Below are 20,067 nucleotides of genomic sequence, written 5' to 3' on the forward strand. Positions count from 1 at the left end.
TGTAACGAGCCTTGCTGTATGGCGTCGTGTAGACGTGTTGTGCCAGTTATTTAAAGTTGGTTGCTATATATTGTTTACAGACTGACTTGTATTGTTTCCACTTCTCACTAGGGCAGCTACTCTATTGAATATTGAGGTTTTTGGGTACCTGAAAGAAAATGGTTTGCTTCTTCCATTGGCAATGTCTTCAAACCATCTTGGATGTTCTAGATGGCTCTGTGTTGGGCAATAAAAGCAAGCATCAGGATCCAGTGCTGCAGACTACAGAGTTTCGGATGCTGCTGGACAAGATGAGTATTGAGTTCAGTGCACAAGTAAATATATCCTGTATACATTTTGTACAACTAGATTCCTTTCATATCGGAACAGTTTGTATTGCTGGGAGAACCCTGTTTAATGCTCCCTAAAACAGTTAGTTGGCATCATGCTCTTTGGTGTTTTGCCGTATAGAAATACAAGGTATGGCATTGTGCAGTATAGTGCCTTCCTTGTGTTTTCAGTCCTATATCCTGCTTGCTCTTCCCTAATATCGTAATAGTTTGTATTTCTGGGTGTAATTTATTATCACCGTCCTTAATACCGTTAGTATGGCATCATGCTGTGTGGTGCTTTGCCGTATGGCACTGTGTGGCTTTTGCATTATGCAGTATTGTGCTTTACTGACGTGGTCAGCCCCATATCCAGCTTGCTTTTACTTTAATATCCTAATAGGTTACACCTAGCAGTAGAAACTATTATCATTGTCCCTACATCCATAACATCATGCAGTGCCGTATGGCGCTTCATTGTGCTGTATGGTTCCTTCCTGGTGTTTTCAGTCCTATATTAGTTTGCTTTTTTCTTAATATCCTTTAAATTTGAATAAATCCATCGTCCCTAAACCCGTAAGTATAGCATTGTGCTGTCTTGTGCCTACCTGGCATTTTCAGTCCTATACCAGCTTCCTTTTACTTATTATCCTACGAGTTTGTCTAAATATTTTCATTGTCCTTAAAACCGTAAGTATAGCATTGTGCTGTAAATTGCGTCATTGTGCTGTCTTGTGCCTACCTGGCATTTTCAGTCCTATACCAGCTTCCTTTTACTTATTATCCCACGAGTTTGTCTAAATATTTTCATTGTCCCTAAAACCGTAAGTATAGCATTGTGCTGTGTATTGCGGCATTGTGCTGTCTGATGCCTGCCTGGCATTTTCAGTCCTATAACCTGCTTGCTCTTCCTAAATCCTAACAATTTCTGTTTCAGAATGTAATGCGTCTCTAAAACTATGTGCTGTTGTGCCATATGGTGTGACATTGTGCTGTATGGTGCTTTCCTAACATTTGGAGTCCAATATCCAGCTTGCTCTTAATAGCCTAATAGTTTTCATGTCAGAATGTACTGGTTCTCTAAAACTATATGGTGGTGTTTGTGTGGCATGGCAATGTTCTGTATGGTGTCTACCTAAAGTTTTCACGCCGATTTCCTGCTAGCTTTTACTTAATATCCTAATACAGAGATGCTTAAACTTGCTTTTCAAGGCACCTTCCTGGTGTTTTCAGTCCTATATCAGCCTGCTATTTCTTAATAATTATCCTAAAAGTTTGAATAAATCCATCATCCCTAAAACCGTAAGTATAGCATTGTGCTGTACATTGCGGCATTGTGCTGGCATTTACATTCCTATATCCTGCTTGCTCTTCCCTAATATCGTAATAGTTTGTATTTCTGGGTGCAATTTATTATTACCGTCCTTAATACCGTTAGTATGGCATCATGCTGTGTGGTGCTTTGCCGTATGGCACTGTGCGGCTTTTGCATTATGCAGTATTGTGCTTTACTGACGTGGTCAGCCCCATATCCAGCTTGCTTTTACTTTAATATCCTAATAGTGTTAGGGTCTCCTGCCCTGTGCTGCCACGTCGTCATGGCAACTGGGAGACAAGTGCTAGCGGAGTAACCTGAGCGCAGCTGATACTCCGGTTCGGGTCTTTTGCTGTGCAGTGGTTACAGGCATGGGATCTGGTGCTGGTTTTTGTGCTCGCAGTCTGTGAGGTCTGAGGGGGGCGTGGACAGCACCTGCTTTATAAGGCCTCTTCTCAGGTTAAGCAGATGCTGCTGAATCTTTGTTGATTAGTCAGTTCCTGAAAGTTAGCCAGTACTGTGTAGCTTTGTATTTTGTTGTTGCTTACTGCAAATAGGCCTGGGCATTTGGTACTACACTCTGCCAATCCAGACCTAGCAGTAAGACGGGAGTCAGTCGTTTAGCCTGCTGAGGTTCTTTTGCTATTCTGTGAACCCAGCAGGTTTGTGGCTGTACTTTCAGACCTGCCTGCATAATCCTCTCTCACTGTGCAGGGCGTCCATGTGTCAGTTTAGTGGCAGTAAGCTGAACCTGGGCCCTGCAAGTGAGAATTAGGATTGTGGAGACTCTCCTTGTGTCTATTATTCCATCTCTGACCAAGGAGTTTACTGCCACACCCGTTGGTAACCCTTTAGGGTTTTGCTGTTGCCCTTAGCAACAGCATTTCGGGTTCTCTACGTATTAAAACACAACATCTTGCTTTTTCCATCTGAGCATTTCTAATACTAGGGAGACACCCAGTTTCTTAGCCTCTGGGCTTCTCTGTTCACTCTGTGTTGGTTTTGTTACCCTATCACCTTCTGTGTACGTTATGTCATATTTCCCAGTCTGTCTGTGAGTTCATTTGTTTTGCATCCCTCTCTGTTCAGACACCAGTACATTCCTGCAGGCACTGGTGTGTATAACAGTTCAAACACCAGTACATTCCTGCAGGCACTGGTGTGCATAACATATTCAGCAGCCCAATACTCCTGTTGAAATTTTGTGGGAATATGGAGCATACCCCTCAAAATACGTTGCAACAGGTGGTCGATCAGGTGCAGGTCCCGACTCGTCAATTTAATGATTTGTCCATTAAAATGCACACCTCCCAGGCCGCTGGCGGAGCTCTCGCAGCAGCAGCACCTTCAGGGGTTAAGGAGCCGAAAGTAAATCTTCCGGATCATTTTTCTGGAGATCGCTCGCAGTTCTTTTGTTTCAAGGAGAGCTGCAAGTTATATTTCCAGCTTAGGCCTCAGTCTTCTGGGTCAGAAATTCAGCGGGTGGGCATAGTGATTTCCTTGCTACAAGGAGACCCACAGGTCTGGGCATATGGGTTGCAGCCTGACTGTCCGTCGCTTAAAAGTGTTGATGCTTTTTTTACGGCACTGGGCATGTTGTATGATGACCCTGACAAGACGGCCTCAGCCGAGGCTCAGATTTCGATCCTTAAGCAAGGGCGAAGGCCAGTTGAGGTTTACTGTACGGAGTTTCGGAGGTTGGCCCATGATACCCAGTGGAATGACCCAGCCCTGAGACACCAGTACCGAAGAGGTCTTTCTAACCAGATAAAAGACCAACTGGTACAATATCCCTTGCCTGATAGCTTGGATCAGCTCATGCAGTTATCCATCCGGGTGGATAGACGGCTGAGAGAGCGTAAGCTTGAAAGGGAGACCGAGGTTTCCTTCTTTCCCAAGGGAACCTCAGACTCTGAGGAATTTTCCGAGGAGCCTATGCAGATTGGGGCTACCCGCCTCTCCTCGCGTGAGAAGACGCGGAGGAGACAGCAGGGGTTGTGTTTGTACTGTGGGAATAAGGGTCATGTGGTAGTTTCATGCCCAGAAAAGCCGGAAAACTTCAGGGCCTGAGGGTGATGGGAAATATCCTGTCAGGCCAGAAGTCAGAATTTCCCAAGAAGACTTTTATCATTCCGGTGACCTTGAAGATCCTCGGTCAAACTGTCAAGACTGAGGCCTTTGTGGACAGTGGGGCCGACGGGGTTTTTATGGACCGCCAATTCGCCCTGAAACACTCTGTTTCCTTAGTACCCTTGGCGTCGGAAATTGAGATTTGTGGGTTAAACGGGGAACCATTATCCCAGGGTAAAATTACCTCTTGCACTAGCCAGATTTCTTTGTTTATTGGAGCCACACACTCTGAAAAATTGTCCTTTTATGTGACTGTCTGTACTTTTGTCCCATTGGTGTTGGGGTTACCCTGGTTAAGGGCCCACAATCCTCAATTTGACTGGGTCTCTGGGGAGATTCTTAGTTGGGGTACTGATTGTTTCAGGAGTTGCTTGAGCCTTCCAGTCAGGCTCTCGCAGCTAAGTTTGCCAGGATTGCCAGGGTGTTATGCAGATTTTGCGGACGTGTTCTCCAAAAAAGTTGCAGAGGTACTACCTCCCCATCGCCCCTATGACTGTGCCATTGATTTGTTGCCGAATGCTAAGCTTCCCAAGAGCAGGTTGTACTCCCTGTCACGTCCTGAGACTCAGGCTATGGCAGAGTACATTCAGGAGAACTTGGCTAAAGGATTTATCAGACCTTCACAGTCTCCAGTTGGGTCGGGGTTCTTCTTCGTGGGTAAAAAGGACGGTTCATTGCGACCCTGCATCGACTTCAGGGAATTGAACCGTATCACGATTAAAAACTCATACCCACTGCCTCTCATTTCGGTCTTGTTTGACCAGCTTCGTACTGCCACCATTTTTTCTAAGATTGACCTTCGCGGTGCGTACAATCTAATCCGAATAAGAGAGGGGGATGAATGGAAGACTGCCTTTAATACCCACTCAGGGCATTATGAATATTTGGTGATGCCTTTTGGGCTCTGTAATGCCCCGGCAGTCTTCCAGGATTTCATGAACGATGTGCTCAGGGAATATATGGATAGATTCTTAGTTGTATACTTAGATGACATCCTAATCTTCTCCCATTCCCTGGAGGAACATCGGAAGCATGTACGCTTAGTCCTCCAGAAACTCAGAGACCACCGGCTTGGGGCGAAGCTGGAGAAGTGCGAATTTGAAGTTCAGCAAATCGCATTTCTAGGATATATTATCTCCCCAGAAGGTTTCCAAATGGAGGGTTCCAAGGTACAGGCAGTCCTGGATTGGGTGCAGCCCACTAGTTTGAAGGCGCTTCAGCGTTTCCTGGGCTTTGCAAATTTTTATAGACAATTTATCGCTGGATTTTCGTCTATAGTGGCGCCCTTGGTGGCACTCACTAAGAAAGGGGCGGATGTTGCTCACTGGTCTCGTGAGGCCAAAGCGGATTTTGCCCGTCTCAAAAGGGCATTTGTCTCGGCCAAGGTGCTGCGACACCCAGATCCAGAGCGTCCTTTTGTGGTGGAGGTGGATGCCTCTGAGATGGGTATTGGGGCAGTGCTCTCTCAGATGGGAGTGTCTGATAATCGCCTTCATCCCTGTGCTTACTTTTCCCGTAAATTTTCGTCTGCCGAGATGAATTATGATGTGGGTAACCGGGAATTGTTGGCTATTAAGGATGCACTCGAGGAGTGGAGACACTGGCTTGAGGGGGCTAAGTTTGTGGTCTCAATTCTCACCGACCATAAGAATTTGGCATATTTAGAGTCAGCGAAGCGTCTCAATGCCAGGCAGGCACGATGGGCTTTGTTTTTTGCTCGCTTTAATTTTTTGATAACATATCGCCCTGGGTCAAAAAACATCAAGGCTGATGCGCTCTCGCGGAGTTTTGCTCCAATCCAGGAGACCACCGAGGAGCCGTTGCCCATTGTGTCCCCATCATGTATTAAAGTGGGCATTACCCAGGACCTCTTGTCATTAGTCCTTAGAGCACAGGAGCAGGCTCCTCCAGACCTTCCGGTAGGTCTTTTGTTTGTGCCTCCTAGGTTAAGACAGCGAGTGTTCCTGGAATTCCATGCCAAGAAGTCGGCAGGTCACCCGGGTATTGCCAGAACTCGGGAGTTGCTATCTAGGGCGGTGTGGTGGCCCTCGGTGGCTAAGGATGTGGATCAGTGGGTTCGGGCATGTGACATCTGTGCCCGAAATAAGACTCCTAGAGGGGTTCCTGTTGGCCCATTACATCCACTCTCTATTCCATCTAAGCCATGGACCCACATTTCAATGGATTTTGTTGTGGACTTGCCTAAATCCTCTGGGATGACAGCCATCTGGGTTGTCGTTGACAGGTTTTCGAAGATGCGCACTTCGTTCCACTGGTTGGGCTGCCATCGGCCAGACGCCTGTCTGAATTATTTATGCTGCATGTTGTGCGCCTCCACGGGTTGCCACTTGATGTGGTCTCTGACCGCGGATCCCAGTTTGTGGCCAAATTCTGGAGGGCATTTTGTTCCGATCTCCAGATTTCTGTTAGCTTGTCGTCAGGCTACCATCCGCAGTCTAATGGGCAGACTGAAATGGTGAACCAGACCTTGGAGCAGTTCCTCAGGTGTTATGTCTCCAAGTGTCAGACTGACTGGGTTGCTCATCTGTCAATGGCGGAGTTTGCCTTTAACAACGCGGCTCACTCTGCTACAGGGATCTCTCCCTTCCTTTGTGTGTATGGGCATCATCCTAAGGCCAATTCTTTTGACCTCCTGGACTCCACGCCTGGTGGTTCCTCTGTCGTTTCGGTCCTTAGAGGTATTTGGAGGAAAGTGAAGAAAGCCCTTGTGTCTGTGTCATTAGTGACCAAAAGGGTTTTTGATAAGCGGAAAAGACCCTGCAGCTTCAAATTAGGAGACTTCGTCTGGTTGTCTACCAAGAATTTGAAGTTGAAACAGCCATCTCATAAGTTAGGCCCCCGGTTCATCGGCCCTTATAAGATCACCAGGGTTATCAATCCGGTGGCATTTCAGTTAGATCTGCCCCGTTCTTTGGGTATCAATAAAACATTTCATTGTTCCCTTTTAAAACGGGCGATTAGTAATCCTTCTTCCAGAGGAAGACCTTCCCCTCTTCTGATACGTGGCCAGAGGGAGTTTGTTGTTGAAAGGATTCTTGACTCCAAGATGGTTCGGGGTCGGCTGTCATTTTTGGTGCACTGGAAGGGGTATGGCCCGGAGGAGCGGTCGTGGGTGCGCAGTTGTGATCTTCATGCCCCCAGACTGATACGCTCTTTCTTCTCGCAGTTCCCCGATAAACCCGGTGGTAGGGGTTCTTTGACCCCTCGTCAGAGGGGGGGTACTGTTAGGGTCTCCTGCCCTGTGCTGCCACGTCGTCATGGCAACCGGGAGACAAGTGCTAGCGGAGTAACCTGAGCGCAGCTGATACTCCGGTTCGGGTCTTTTGCTGTGCAGTGGTTACAGGCATGGGATCCGGTGCTGGTTTTTGTGCTCACAGTCTGTGAGGTCTGAGGGGGGCGTGGACAGCACCTGCTTTATAAGGCCTCTTCTCAGGTTAAGCAGATGCTGCTGAATCTTTGTTGGTTAGTCAGTTCCTGAAAGTTAGCCAGTACTGTGTAGCTTTGTATTTTGTTGTTGCTTACTGCAAATAGGCCTGGGCATTTGGTACTACACTCTGCCAATCCAGACCTAGCAGTAAGACGGGAGTCAGTCGTTTAGCCTGCTGAGGTTCTTTTGCTATTCTGTGAACCCAGCAGGTTTGTGGCTGTACTTTCAGACCTGCCTGCATAATCCTCTCTCACTGTGCAGGGCGTCCATGTGTCAGTTTAGTGGCAGTAAGCTGAACCTGGGCCCTGCAAGTGAGAATTAGGATTGTGGAGACTCTCCTTGTGTCTATTATTCCATCTTTGACCAAGGAGTTTACTGCCACACCCGTTGGTAACCCTTTAGGGTTTTGCTGTTGCCCTTAGCAACAGCATTTCGGGTTCTCTACGTATTAAAACACAACATCTTGCTTTTTCCATCTGAGCATTTCTAATACTAGGGAGACACCCAGTTTCTTAGCCTCTGGGCTTCTCTGTTCACTCTGTGTTGGTCTTGTTACCCTATCACCTTCTGTGTACGTTATGTCATATTTCCCAGTCTGTCTGTGAGTTCATTTGTTTTGCATCCCTCTCTGTTCAGACACCAGTACATTCCTGCAGGCACTGGTGTGTATAACAGTTCAAACACCAGTACATTCCTGCAGGCACTGGTGTGCATAACAAATAGGTTACACCTAGCAGTAGAAACTATTATCGTTGTCCCTACATCCATAACATCATACTGTGCCGTATGGCGCTTCATTGTGCTGTATGGTTCCTTCCTGGTGTTTTCAGTCCTATATTAGCTTGCTTTTTCTTAATATCCTTAAAGTTTAAATAAATCCATCGTCCCTAAAACCATAAGTATAGCATTGTGCTGTACATTGCGTCATTGTGCTGTCTGATGCCTACCTGGCATTTTCAGTCCTATACCAGCTTCCTTTTACTTTATTATCCTACGAGTTTGTCTAAATATTTTCATTGTCCCTAAAACCGTAAGTATAGCATTGTGCTGTATATTGCGGTATTGTGCTGTCTGATGCCTGCCTGGCATTTTCAGTCCTATAACCTGCTTGCTCTTCCTAAATCCTAACAATTTCTGTTTCAGAATGTAATGCGTCCCTAAAACTATGTGCTGTTGTGCCATATGGTGTGACATTGTGCTGTATGGTGCTTTCCTAACATTTTGAGTCCATTATCCAGCTTGCTCTTAATATCCTAATAGTTTTCATGTCAGAATGTACTGGTTCTCTAAAAGTATGTGGTGTTGTGCGGTGTGGCATGGCAATGTTCTGTATGGTGTCTACCTAAATATTTCACTCCGATTTCCAGCTGGCTTTTACTTAATATCCTAATACAGAGATTCTCAAACTTGCTTTTCAAGGCACCTTCCTGGTGTTTTCAGTCCTATATCAGCCTGCTATTTCTTAATAATTATCCTAAAAGTTTGAATAAATCCATCGTCCCTAAAACCGTAAGTATAGCATTGTGCTGTACATTGCGGCATTGTGCTGTCTTGTGCCTACCTGGCATTTACAGTCCTATATCCTGCTTGCTCTTCCCTAATATCGTAATAGTTTGTATTTCTGGGTGTAATTTATAATCACGGTCCTTAATACCGTTAGTATGGCATCATGCTGTGTGGTGCTTTGCCGTATGGCACTGTGCGGCTTTTGCATTATGCAGTATTGTGCTTTACTGACGTGGTCAGCCCCATATCCAGCTTGCTTTTACTTTAATATCCTAATAGGTTACACCTAGCAGTAGAAACGATTATCATTGTCCCTACATCCATAACATCATGCTGTGCCGTATGGCACGTCATTGTGCTGTATGGTTCCTTCCTGGTGTTTTCAGTCCTATATTAGTTTGCTTTTTCTTAATATCCTTAAAGTTTGAATAAATCCATCGTCCCTAAAACCGTAAGTATAGCATTGTGCTGTCTTGTGCCTACCTGGCATTTTCAGTCCTATACCAGCTTCCTTTTACTTATTATCCTACGAGTTTGTCTAAATATTTTCATTGTCCTTAAAACCGTAAGTATAGCATTGTGCTGTAAATTGCGTCATTGTGCTGTCTTGTGCCTACCTGGCATTTTCAGTCCTATACCAGCTTCCTTTTACTTATTATCCTACGAGTTTGTCTAAATATTTTCATTGTCCCTAAAACCGTAAGTATAGCATTGTGCTGTGTATTGCGGCATTGTGCTGTCTGATGCCTGCCTGGCATTTTCAGTCCTATAACCTGCTTGCTCTTCCTAAATCCTAACAATTTGTGTTTCAGAATGTAATGCTTCTCTAAAACTATGTGCTGTTGTGCCATATGGTGTGACATTGTGCTGTATGGTGCTTTCCTAACATTTGGAGTCCAATATCCAGCTTGCTCTTAATAGCCTAATAGTTTTCATGTCAGAATGTACTGGTTCTCTAAAACTATATGGTGGTGTTTGTGTGGCATGGCAATGTTCTGTATGGTGTCTACCTAAAGTTTTCACGCCGATTTCCAGCTAGCTTTTACTTAATATCCTAATACAGAGATGCTTAAACTTGCTTTTCAAGGCACCTTCCTGGTGTTTTTAGTCCTATATCAGCCTGCTATTTCTTAATAATTATCCTAAAAGTTTGAATAAATCCATCATCCCTAAAACCGTAAGTATAGCATTGTGCTGTACATTGTGGCATTGTGCTGGCATTTACAGTCCTATATCCTGCTTGCTCTTTCCTAATATCGTAATAGTTTGTATTTCTGGGTGTAATTTATGATCACCGTCCTTAATACCGTTAGTATGGCATCATGCTGTGTGGTGCTTTGCCGTATGGCACTGTGCGGCTTTTGCATTATGCAGTATTGTGCTTTACTGACGTGGTCAGCCCCATATCCAGCTTGCTTTTACTTTAATATCCTAATAGGTTACACCTAGCAGTAGAAACTATTATCATTGTCCCTACATCCATAACATCATGCTGTGCCGTATGGCGCGTCATTGTGCTGCATGGTTCCTTCCTGGTGTTTTCAGTCCTATATTAGTTTGCTTTTTCTTAATATCCTTAAAGTTTGAATAAATCCATCGTCCCTAAACCCGTAAGTATAGCATTGTGCTGTCTTGTGCCTACCTGGCATTTTCAGTCCTATACCAGCTTCCTTTTACTTATTATCCTACGAGTTTGTCTACATATTTTCATTGTCCCTAAAACCGTAAGTATAGCATTGTACTGTATATTGCGGCATTGTGCTGTCTGATGCATGCCTGGCATTTTCAGTCCTATAACCTGCTTGCTCTTCCTAAATCCTAACAATTTCTGTTTCAGAATGTAATGCGTCTCTAAAACTATGTGCTGTTGTGCCATATGGTGTGACATTGTGCTGTATGGTGCTTTCCTAACATTTTGAGTCCATTATCCAGCTTGCTCTTAATATTCTAATAGTTTTCATGTCAGAATGTACTGGTTCTCTAAAAGTATGTGGTTTTGTGCGGTGTGGCATGGCAATGTTCTGTATGGTGTCTACCTAAAGATTTCACTCCGATTTCCAGCTGGCTTTTACTTAATATCCTAATACATAGATTCTCAATCTTGTTTTTCACGGCACCTTAATGGTCCAAGTTTTAAGTATATCCAGTTCTGTAAGGTGCCTTGCATTATGGCATCATGTGATATGTTGACTTCCTGTAGGGAGTTGTGCGTTTCATTTAAAATTGTCTGTTTTATATTGTTTACAGACTTAACTTACTAGTATTGTTTCCACTTCTCACTAGGGCAGATACTCTATTGAATGTTGAGGTTTTTGGGTACCTGAAAGAAAATGGTTTGCTTCATCCATTAGCAAATTTGCAAGAGGAAGCCAATGTCTTGAAACACGGAGGACAGCTGTGTGGGTGACATTAAAAGCGAGCATCAGGATCCAGTGCTGCAGACTATTGTGTCTCCGAAGCAGCCGGACTCAATGTTTATTGACTTCGGTGCACAGGTAAATATCTTTTGTATTCGTTTTAGATAACTATATTCCTTTCCTATTGTAATAGTTTGTATTGCTGGGTATAACATGTTTTGATGGCTGTATTGTGCCTTGCTGAAAATGTCAGCCCATATCCATCTTGCTTTTTCTTCATATCCTAATAGTTTGAATATCTGGGTTAAACCAGTATTCAGCATCCCTACAATCTTTAGACTTAACTGCCGCTTGCCTCTGTAAGGTATGCTTGCCGTGCGGCAGAGGATTGTGCTATATGGTGCTTTCCTTACGTCTGTCCCATCTCCAGCATGCTTTCATTTAAAATCCTTATAGTTTGCCTTTCTAAAACTATGCGGTGCTGTACCATATGGCATGGTACTGTGCTGTTATGGTGCTTTCGTACCATTTTAAGTCCCTATCCAGCTTGCTGCTTCTTAATATCCTAATAGTTTGAATATCTGGGTTAAACCCAGTATTCAGCATCCCTACAACCGTTAGACTTAATTGCCACTTGTGCCGGTAGGGTAAGCTTGCTATCGCCATTAGTATAGGATCATGCTGTGCCGTATAGTGCCACTTGGCATTGTGCTGTATGGTGCCTTGCAGTACGTCTTCATGTGGTATGTTGACTTTCTGTAGGGTGTTGTGCATTTAAAATTTGCAGTTTTATATTGTTTAGAGGCTTTATTTACTACTGCTGTTTCCACTTCTCACTATGGAGCTACTCTATTGAATATTGAGGTAATTAATATCCTAACACAAAGGTTCCCAAACTGTCTCTATCGTTCCATGTTTTAAGTATATTCAGTTCTGTAACGAGCCTTGCTGTATGGCGTCGTGTAGACGTGTTGTGCCAGTTATTTAAAGTTGGTAGTTTTATATTGTTTACAGACTGACTTGTATTGTTTCCACTTCTCACTAGGGCAGCTACTCTATTGAATATTGAGGTTTTTGGGTACCTGAAAGAAAATGGTTTGCTTCTTCCATTGGCAAAGTTGCAAGAGGATGGCAATGTCTTCAAACAATCTTGGATGTTCTAGATGGCTCTGTGGTGGGCAATAAAAGCAAGCATCAGGATCCAGTGCTGCAGACTACAGAGTTTCGGATGCTGCTGGACAAGATGAGTATTGAGTTCAGTGCACAGGTAAATATATCCTGTATACATTTTGTACAACTAGATTCCTTTCATATCGGAACAGTTTGTATTGCTGGGAGAACCCTGTTTAATGCTCCCTAAAACAGTTAGTTGGCATCATGCTCTTTGGTGTTTTCCGTATAGAAATACAAGGTATGGCATTGTGCAGTATAGTGCCTTCCTTGTGTTTTCAGTCCTATATCCTGCTTGCTCTTCCCTAATATCGTAATAGTTTGTATTTCTGGGTGTAATTTATTATCATCGTCCTTAATACCGTTAGTATGGCATCATGCTGTGTGGTGCTTTGCCGTATGGCACTGTGCGGCTTTTGCATTATGCAGTATTGTGCTTTACTGACGTGGTCAGCCCCATATCCAGCTTGCTTTTACTTTAATATCCTAATAGGTTACACCTAGCAGTAGAAACTATTATCATTGTCCCTACATCCATAACATCATGCTGTGCCGTATGGCCCGTCATTGTGCTGCATGGTTCCTTCCTGGTGTTTTCAGTCCTATATTAGTTTGCTTTTTCTTAATATCCTTAAAGTTTGAATAAATCCATCGTCCCTAAACCCGTAAGTATAGCATTGTGCTGTCTTGTGCCTACCTGGCATTTTCAGTCCTATATCAGCTTCCTTTTACTTATTATCCTACGAGTTTGTCTACATATTTTCATTGTCCCTAAAACCGTAAGTATAGCATTGTGCTGTGTATTGCGGCATTGTGCTGTCTGATGCCTGCCTGGCATTTTCAGTCCTATAACCTGCTTGCTCTTCCTAAATCCTAACAATTTGTGTTTCAGAATGTAATGCTTCTCTAAAACTATGTGCTGTTGTGCCATATGGTGTGACATTGTGCTGTATGGTGCTTTCCTAACATTTGGAGTCCAATATCCAGCTTGCTCTTAATAGCCTAATAGTTTTCATGTCAGAATGTACTGGTTCTCTAAAATTATATGGTGGTGTTGGTGTGGCATGGCAATGTTCTGTATGGTGTCTACCTAAAGTTTTCACGCCGATTTCCAGCTAGCTTTTACTTAATATCCTAATACAGAGATGCTTAAACTTGCTTTTCAAGGCACCTTCCTGGTGATTTCAGTCCTATATCAGCCTGCTATTTCTTAATAATTATCCTAAAAGTTTGAATAAATCCATCATCCCTAAAACCGTAAGTATAGCATTGTGCTGTACATTGCGGCATTGTGCTGGCATTTACAGTCCTATATCCTGCTTGCTCTTCCCTAATATCGTAATAGTTTGTATTTCTGGGTGTAATTTATTATTACCGTCCTTAATACCGTTAGTATGGCATCATGCTGTGTGGTGCTTTGCCGTATGGCACTGTGCGGCTTTTGCATTATGCAGTATTGTGCTTTACTGACGTGGTCAGCCCCATATCCAGCTTGCTTTTACTTTAATATCCTAATAGGTTACACCTAGCAGTAGAAACTATTATCGTTGTCCCTACATCCATAACAACATACTGTGCCGTATGGCACTTCATTGTGCTGTATGGTTCCTTCCTGGTGTTTTCAGTCCTATATTAGCTTGCTTTTTCTTAATATCCTTAAAGTTTAAATAAATCCATCGTCCCTAAAACCGTAAGTATAGCATTGTGCTGTACATTGCGTCATTGTGCTGTCTGATGCCTACCTGGCATTTTCAGTCCTATACCAGCTTCCTTTTACTTTATTATCCTACGAGTTTGTCTAAATATTTTCATTGTCCCTAAAACCGTAAGTATAGCATTGTGCTGTATATTGCGGCATTGTGCTGTCTGATGCCTGCCTGGCATTTTCAGTCCTATAACCTGCTTGCTCTTCCTAAATCCTAACAATTTCTGTTTCAGAATGTAATGCGTCTCTAAAACTATGGGGCAGATTTATTAACCTGGAGAAGGCATAAGGAAGTGATAAACCAGTAATATGTGCAAGGTGATAAAGGTACCAGCCAATCAGCTCCAATATGTAAATTAACAGTTAGGAGCTGATTGGCTGGTGCCTTTATCACCTTGCACATATCATGGTTTATCACTTCCTTATGCCTTCTCCGGGTTAATACATCTGCCCCAATGTGCTGTTGTGCCATATGGTGTGACATTGTGCTGTATGGTGCTTTCCTAACATTTTGAGTCCATTATCCAGCTTGCTCTTAATATTCTAATAGTTTTCATGTCAGAATGTACTGGTTCTCTAAAAGTATGTGGTGTTGTGCGGTGTGGCATGGCAATGTTCTGTATGGTGTCTACCTAAATATTTCACTCCGATTTCCAGCTGGCTTTTACTTAATATCCTAATACAGAGATTCTCAAACTTGCTTTTCAAGGCACCTTCCTGGTGTTTTCAGTCCTATATCAGCCTGCTATTTCTTAATAATTATCCTAAAAGTTTGAATAAATCCATCATCCCTAAAACCGTAAGTATAGCATTGTGCTGTACATTGCGGCATTGTGCTGGCATTTACAGTCCTATATCCTGCTTGCTCTTCCCTAATATCGTAATAGTTTGTATTTCTGGGTGTAATTTATTATTACCGTCCTTAATACCGTTAGTATGGCATCATGCTGTGTGGTGCTTTGCCGTATGGCACTGTGCGGCTTTTGCATTATGCAGTATTGTGCTTTACTGACGTGGTCAGCCCCATATCCAGCTTGCTTTTACTTTAATATCCTAATAGGTTACACCTAGCAGGAGAAACTATTATCGTTGTCCCTACATCCATAACAACATACTGTGCCGTATGGCACTTCATTGTGCTGTATGGTTCCTTCCTGGTGTTTTCAGTCCTATATTAGCTTGCTTTTTCTTAATATCCTTAAAGTTTAAATAAATCCATCGTCCCTAAAACCGTAAGTATAGCATTGTGCTGTACATTGCGGCATTGTGCTGTCTTGTGCCTACCTGGCATTTACAGTCCTATATCCTGCTTGCTCTTCCCTAATATCGTAATAGTTTGTATTTCTGGGTGTAATTTATTATCACCGTCCTTAATACCGTTAGTAGATAAGGAGAGTGCCTGACTGGGCACGATATCTGTATAAGAGTCTGGCAATTTTGTGATGGGTTACAGAAGGTCAAATTGTTGCTAGGCAGATCAGAGTTTTGGGTGAGTGATAATTGGGTAGGGCCAGCCTATCGGTGAGTGTAGGGGAGGTGCTTAGTACATGTAAGGTAGAAACTTCCAGAGTGCTTCCTCTTGTCGTCTGGAAGCCTGGAAGGATAAGTGAAAGCTGATTTGTGTCTGCCTGTCTCTTTCTCCTTTCAAGTTTCTCTCTTATTCTCTGTTTTTCCCTGATCTCTTTTCCTTATATCCTCTCATACCCCTTCTACTTATACTCATTACTCTTACTCATTACTTTACACTTTTTCTATACGGTCCTGAATTGCTCCTGCCTCTGTGTGCCTCCCCACCTTGCCATGCCCAGACCTAAGCGCTCGGCACCCCGTCCCCTAAGACTGGCGGAGGCCGCTCCCGCATCTCGTGCTGTGCGCCTCCGCCGCCCTGCTGCTCCATCAAGCCAGGCTCCCAGCTCCGGGGTGGGAGGCGCGACGGTGCCCGTTCCGTCAGCGCCTCCCGTCTCTGATCCCCATGCAGCGCCTGGCGGCTCCGTGCGTCCCGCGGCTGGCGGGTCGGGCACGGTGGCCGCCAGCGCAGGACGCTCGCTACCTGGCGCCGGGGACTCCTCATCCCCGGCCGCGAGGGTGGCTGGGGCTGCAGCGCCGGCTGGCCGCTTCTCTCCCGCGATTAGCGGGTATGGGGCGGCTGGCGCCGGCGCTGCCACAGGTAACATGCGCGGCGGGGATTCGGCACCCCCGGCCGCGCTAGTCCATAACGATGGGGAGGTTGCGGGCGCGGCTACCCTGGGGCATAGTGGGCCCCCCACGGGTCCCGCGCCCGGTGCTTTCGGGGCCCCTGAGGCACCCCTGGCTGCTGGTGGGCGTCATATAGCCTCAGTAGCTGGGGGGGTCAGCGGGCAGTGGGGGGATATGCAGAGCACCAGTCAGACCCTCCTGGGTCAGGCTCCCCCTCTGGCGGCCATTTTAGGACAGGGCTGCTCACATTATCCACCTCAGCAAGCTGCTAGCAGCATGCTGGGTGGGGAGTCGCAGCCATCTGGTGGACACTTGGAGGTGCTGCGGGCCTTTTCAGTACATGGCTCCGCAGCAGCCTCTGTGTCTTTGGCGGGCCAGCATTCCGTCACGGATTTTCGGTCCGTGGCGGGGGGTGGATTTGCTACAAGCACCCTTGGTTTGCCAACATTCTCTTCCCCCAGCAGTACGGCCATGTCTTACTTACACTGCCCTTTTCCCCCGGTAGTTTCGCAAAGTTTCCCACCGCTAGTCTCCACCCCGCAGGTGGTCCAGTCAGTCTGGTCCTCCGGGTTGGGGCAGGCTTTTGGACACCCGCATAATATTTCTTCCTTTTCGGGGGGGTTCCAATCCGCGTCACTTCCGGCGCCAGCTTTCCACCAGTTCCCATACTATCAACCGCCTTATCCCCCGGCGCAGCCAGGGCCTTACGGGTATCCATGGCAGGGCGGTTTCGGGTCCCCAGGTTTCCGCGTTCCCAACGTCAGCCAAGCTGTTGCGCTGCCTCCGTACCTTCCCCCGGCCCAGGCCCCGCCAGCTCAGGTGGCACCGCCTGGGCCCGGTACACCATTGCATTCGGTGGCCCCGGGCGGGGAAGCGCCGCATCCCCTCCCCGTTTCATCCGTTGGTGGGGCTGAGGGGCCGGGTAACTTAATTCCGATTGTTTCTGTCCCCGAGGTTAGTACAGACGGCTCTGCAGCCCCTCAAGCAACTCTGGTACAGGACGGATCCGGAAGGCGCGGTGAGGTGGAACCATCTCCAACGGATGTCGTTTCTTCAGTGCCAGGTTTCTCGCAGCCGACTGAAATGGCGGACGTCCCTGGCCCTTCCGGTTCTGGTGAGCATGACGTTGCACCTGATTCATCTGTTGTGTCCTCATCTGAATCCTCTGCTAGCAGCGAGGGGTCTGATTCACCCAAGCGCCCGCGCAAGCTTGCGAAATTAGTCGCGCGTGAGGTCGCCAAGGTGGTAGGGAAGGATAAGGTGCCTAGGAAGGCGGTGGCTACTGATCAGCCGCCGAAAAAGGCGGTGGCTCCCGATGAGCCGCCGTTGTTTTCGGAGATGGTGCGCTGCGCGAACACGGCTGTCACTCGGGGTTTACGGAAGAGGATGAAGGAAAAAATAGTTAAGGGAAAATTTGTCGATCTTTTCACCCTCACGGATGACATGAGGAAGGATTTCGACAAGGCGAAGAAGGCGGGGGGCATCGGTGAAAATGCTTTTCGGAGCTTTCATCATTGGTTAAAGGGTTTCTTAGTCTTTTCTGCGGTTTACCTAAAAACGCGCCCTGCCGAGCATCTTAATGTGGTAAAGTACATGTTTTTAATTAATGAGATGTTCTTAAAGTACAGAGGTTCCGTCTGGAGGGATTACGATGAAAAATTCCGTAAGAATCAGGATGGCAATCCGACGTTACCTTTGGGCTTTAAGGATGTCGAGGTTTGGATGGAGGTTTCCAACCAAGCGAGTAGTGTAGTTGAGGGTCAGGCCAAGAGGAAGTTTCCGGGGGGCAAGAATGTTACTGGTACGGCGGCAAAGGGCAAGTGTTTTGCGTTTAATGACTCTAAGTGCACTAGGGGTGCGGCCTGTCGTTTTCGTCACTCCTGCCGCGTCTGTGGAGCCAATCACCCCGCCAAGGATTGTAAGTCCGGAAACGGGGCTAAGCAGGCCGACCAGGGCGCTGCAGGCGGCAGTGCGAAGTAAGGCACCCTCGCCCATAGTTGTACCTGAGTTGGCTAAATGGTTGCACCGTTATCCCAGAACGGAGGATGCTGAGTTTTTGTTAGCCGGTTTTAGTTGCGGTTTTCGTTTGCCCATTTCGGAATCGGTTCATGTTGTGTCTCGCAGGAATTTGAGGTCGGCGACGGAGTTTCCTCATGTGGTCAGGCAGAAGGTGGAGGCGGAGGTGCAATTGGGTCGCATGTGCGGTCCTTTTGCATGTGAGCCGTTGCCTGGGTTATGCGTATCTCCCTTGGGAGTAGTGCCCAAGAAGGCGCCGGGCAAATTCCGCTTGATACAACATTTGTCCTACCCGCATGGGGGCTCTATTAACGACGCCATTCCTGAGGAGTTTTGCACGGTCAGGTACCAGTTGTTTGACGAGGCTCTGGAATTGATCCGGGGTTTTGGGCCCGCGGCCCTGTTGGCCAAGTTGGATGTTGAATCCGCTTTTCGCCTTCTTCCCCTTCACCCCGACTCTTTCAAGTTTATGGGTTTTCGGTTAGGCGGTTTCTTTTATGTTGACAAATGTTTGCCGATGGGTTGTTCTGTCTCTTGCGCCTACTTCGAGAAATTTAGCTCGTTCCTGCATTGGTGCATTGCTGCAGGAACGGGGCAAGTTGGCATCGCCCACTATCTCGATGATTTTCTATTTGTGGGCCCAGGAGACAGCAACACCTGTCAGGAGCTCCTCTTTTCCGCGTCCGCATTGTTCAAGGTTCTGGGAGTGCCTGTTGCTCACGATAAGACAGAGGGACCCACGTGTTGCCTTTCTTACCTGGGCATCGAGGTTGACACTAGAGCAGGTTGTTGCCGTATTCCGGCCGACAAGGTAGCGAAGCTTTTGGGACAGATCGAGGAATGCTTGAGGAAGCGTAGAGTTAGACTCCGTCAGGTGCAGTCGCTTTTAGGCTCCTTTAATTTTGCTTGCCGGGTCATACCTATGGGGAGGGTGTTTTGCCGCAAACTTGAGAGGGCCACAGCGGGAGCGACTGGGCCGCACCACACCATTCGTCTGTCTCGGGAAATTAAGGACGACCTTAGAACTTGGTCGACCTTTTTGGTAACTTTTAATTCGGAATTGCTGTGGCCGCTCCGGCCCGTCGCCAATTCTTCCCTGGAACTGTTTACAGATGCTGCCGGTGCTACGGGTTTCGGTGCTTTTTTCCAGGGCGAGTGGTGTGTTTCGGCCTGGCCCCAGTCTTGGGTATCGCGTGGCTTTACGGCTAACCTACTCTTATTGGAACTGTTCCCTATAGCGGTGGCGGTGGAGTTGTGGGCCCCTAAGTTGGCGAACCGGACGATTGTCTTTTGGTGCGACAATTTGGGGGTGGTACATGCGGTGAACAACCAACGTGCATCATCGCCGCAGGCTTTGCGGCTGTTGAGATTTTTGGTGTTACAGTGTCTCCATTTTAACATCAATTTCACGGCGAGGCACGTGCCTGGGGTCGAGAACGACATCGCGGATGCGCTGTCGCGTTTTGATTTTACCAGGTTTCGCAGGTTGGCCCCCAGGGCGGAGGCCCTAGGTTTGACTTGTCCAACTTCTGTCTGGCAGATTATAGAACTGGCGTAGATGGCTTGGCACTGAACTCATTGGCCCCTTCGACCCGCCGGGCATACGCTGCGGCTTGGCGTGACTGGCAGGCGCATCAGGTTAGGTGCGGGGCCGGGGGTAAGTCAGAGGAGGATCTTTTGTTGGCCTTTGTTTGGGAGTGTTACCAGAGTGGTAGGTCCAAGGCGTCCATGTGCGCGGCGTTGGCGGGGATTTCGTTCCATGCCCGGTTGCAGCGGGGGACGGATCCCACCAGGTCTTTCACTTTGTCCAAGGCGCTCAGGGGTTGGGAGAAGTTAAGTCCAGCCCAGCCGGATACGCGCAGGCCTATTGACACCCATTTGTTGCGCGAGCTCATGGCGATTCTGCCGGCAGTGAC

Source organism: Pseudophryne corroboree, chromosome 1, assembly GCF_028390025.1.
Source record: "Pseudophryne corroboree isolate aPseCor3 chromosome 1, aPseCor3.hap2, whole genome shotgun sequence".
NCBI classification, from domain to species: domain Eukaryota; kingdom Metazoa; phylum Chordata; class Amphibia; order Anura; family Myobatrachidae; genus Pseudophryne; species Pseudophryne corroboree.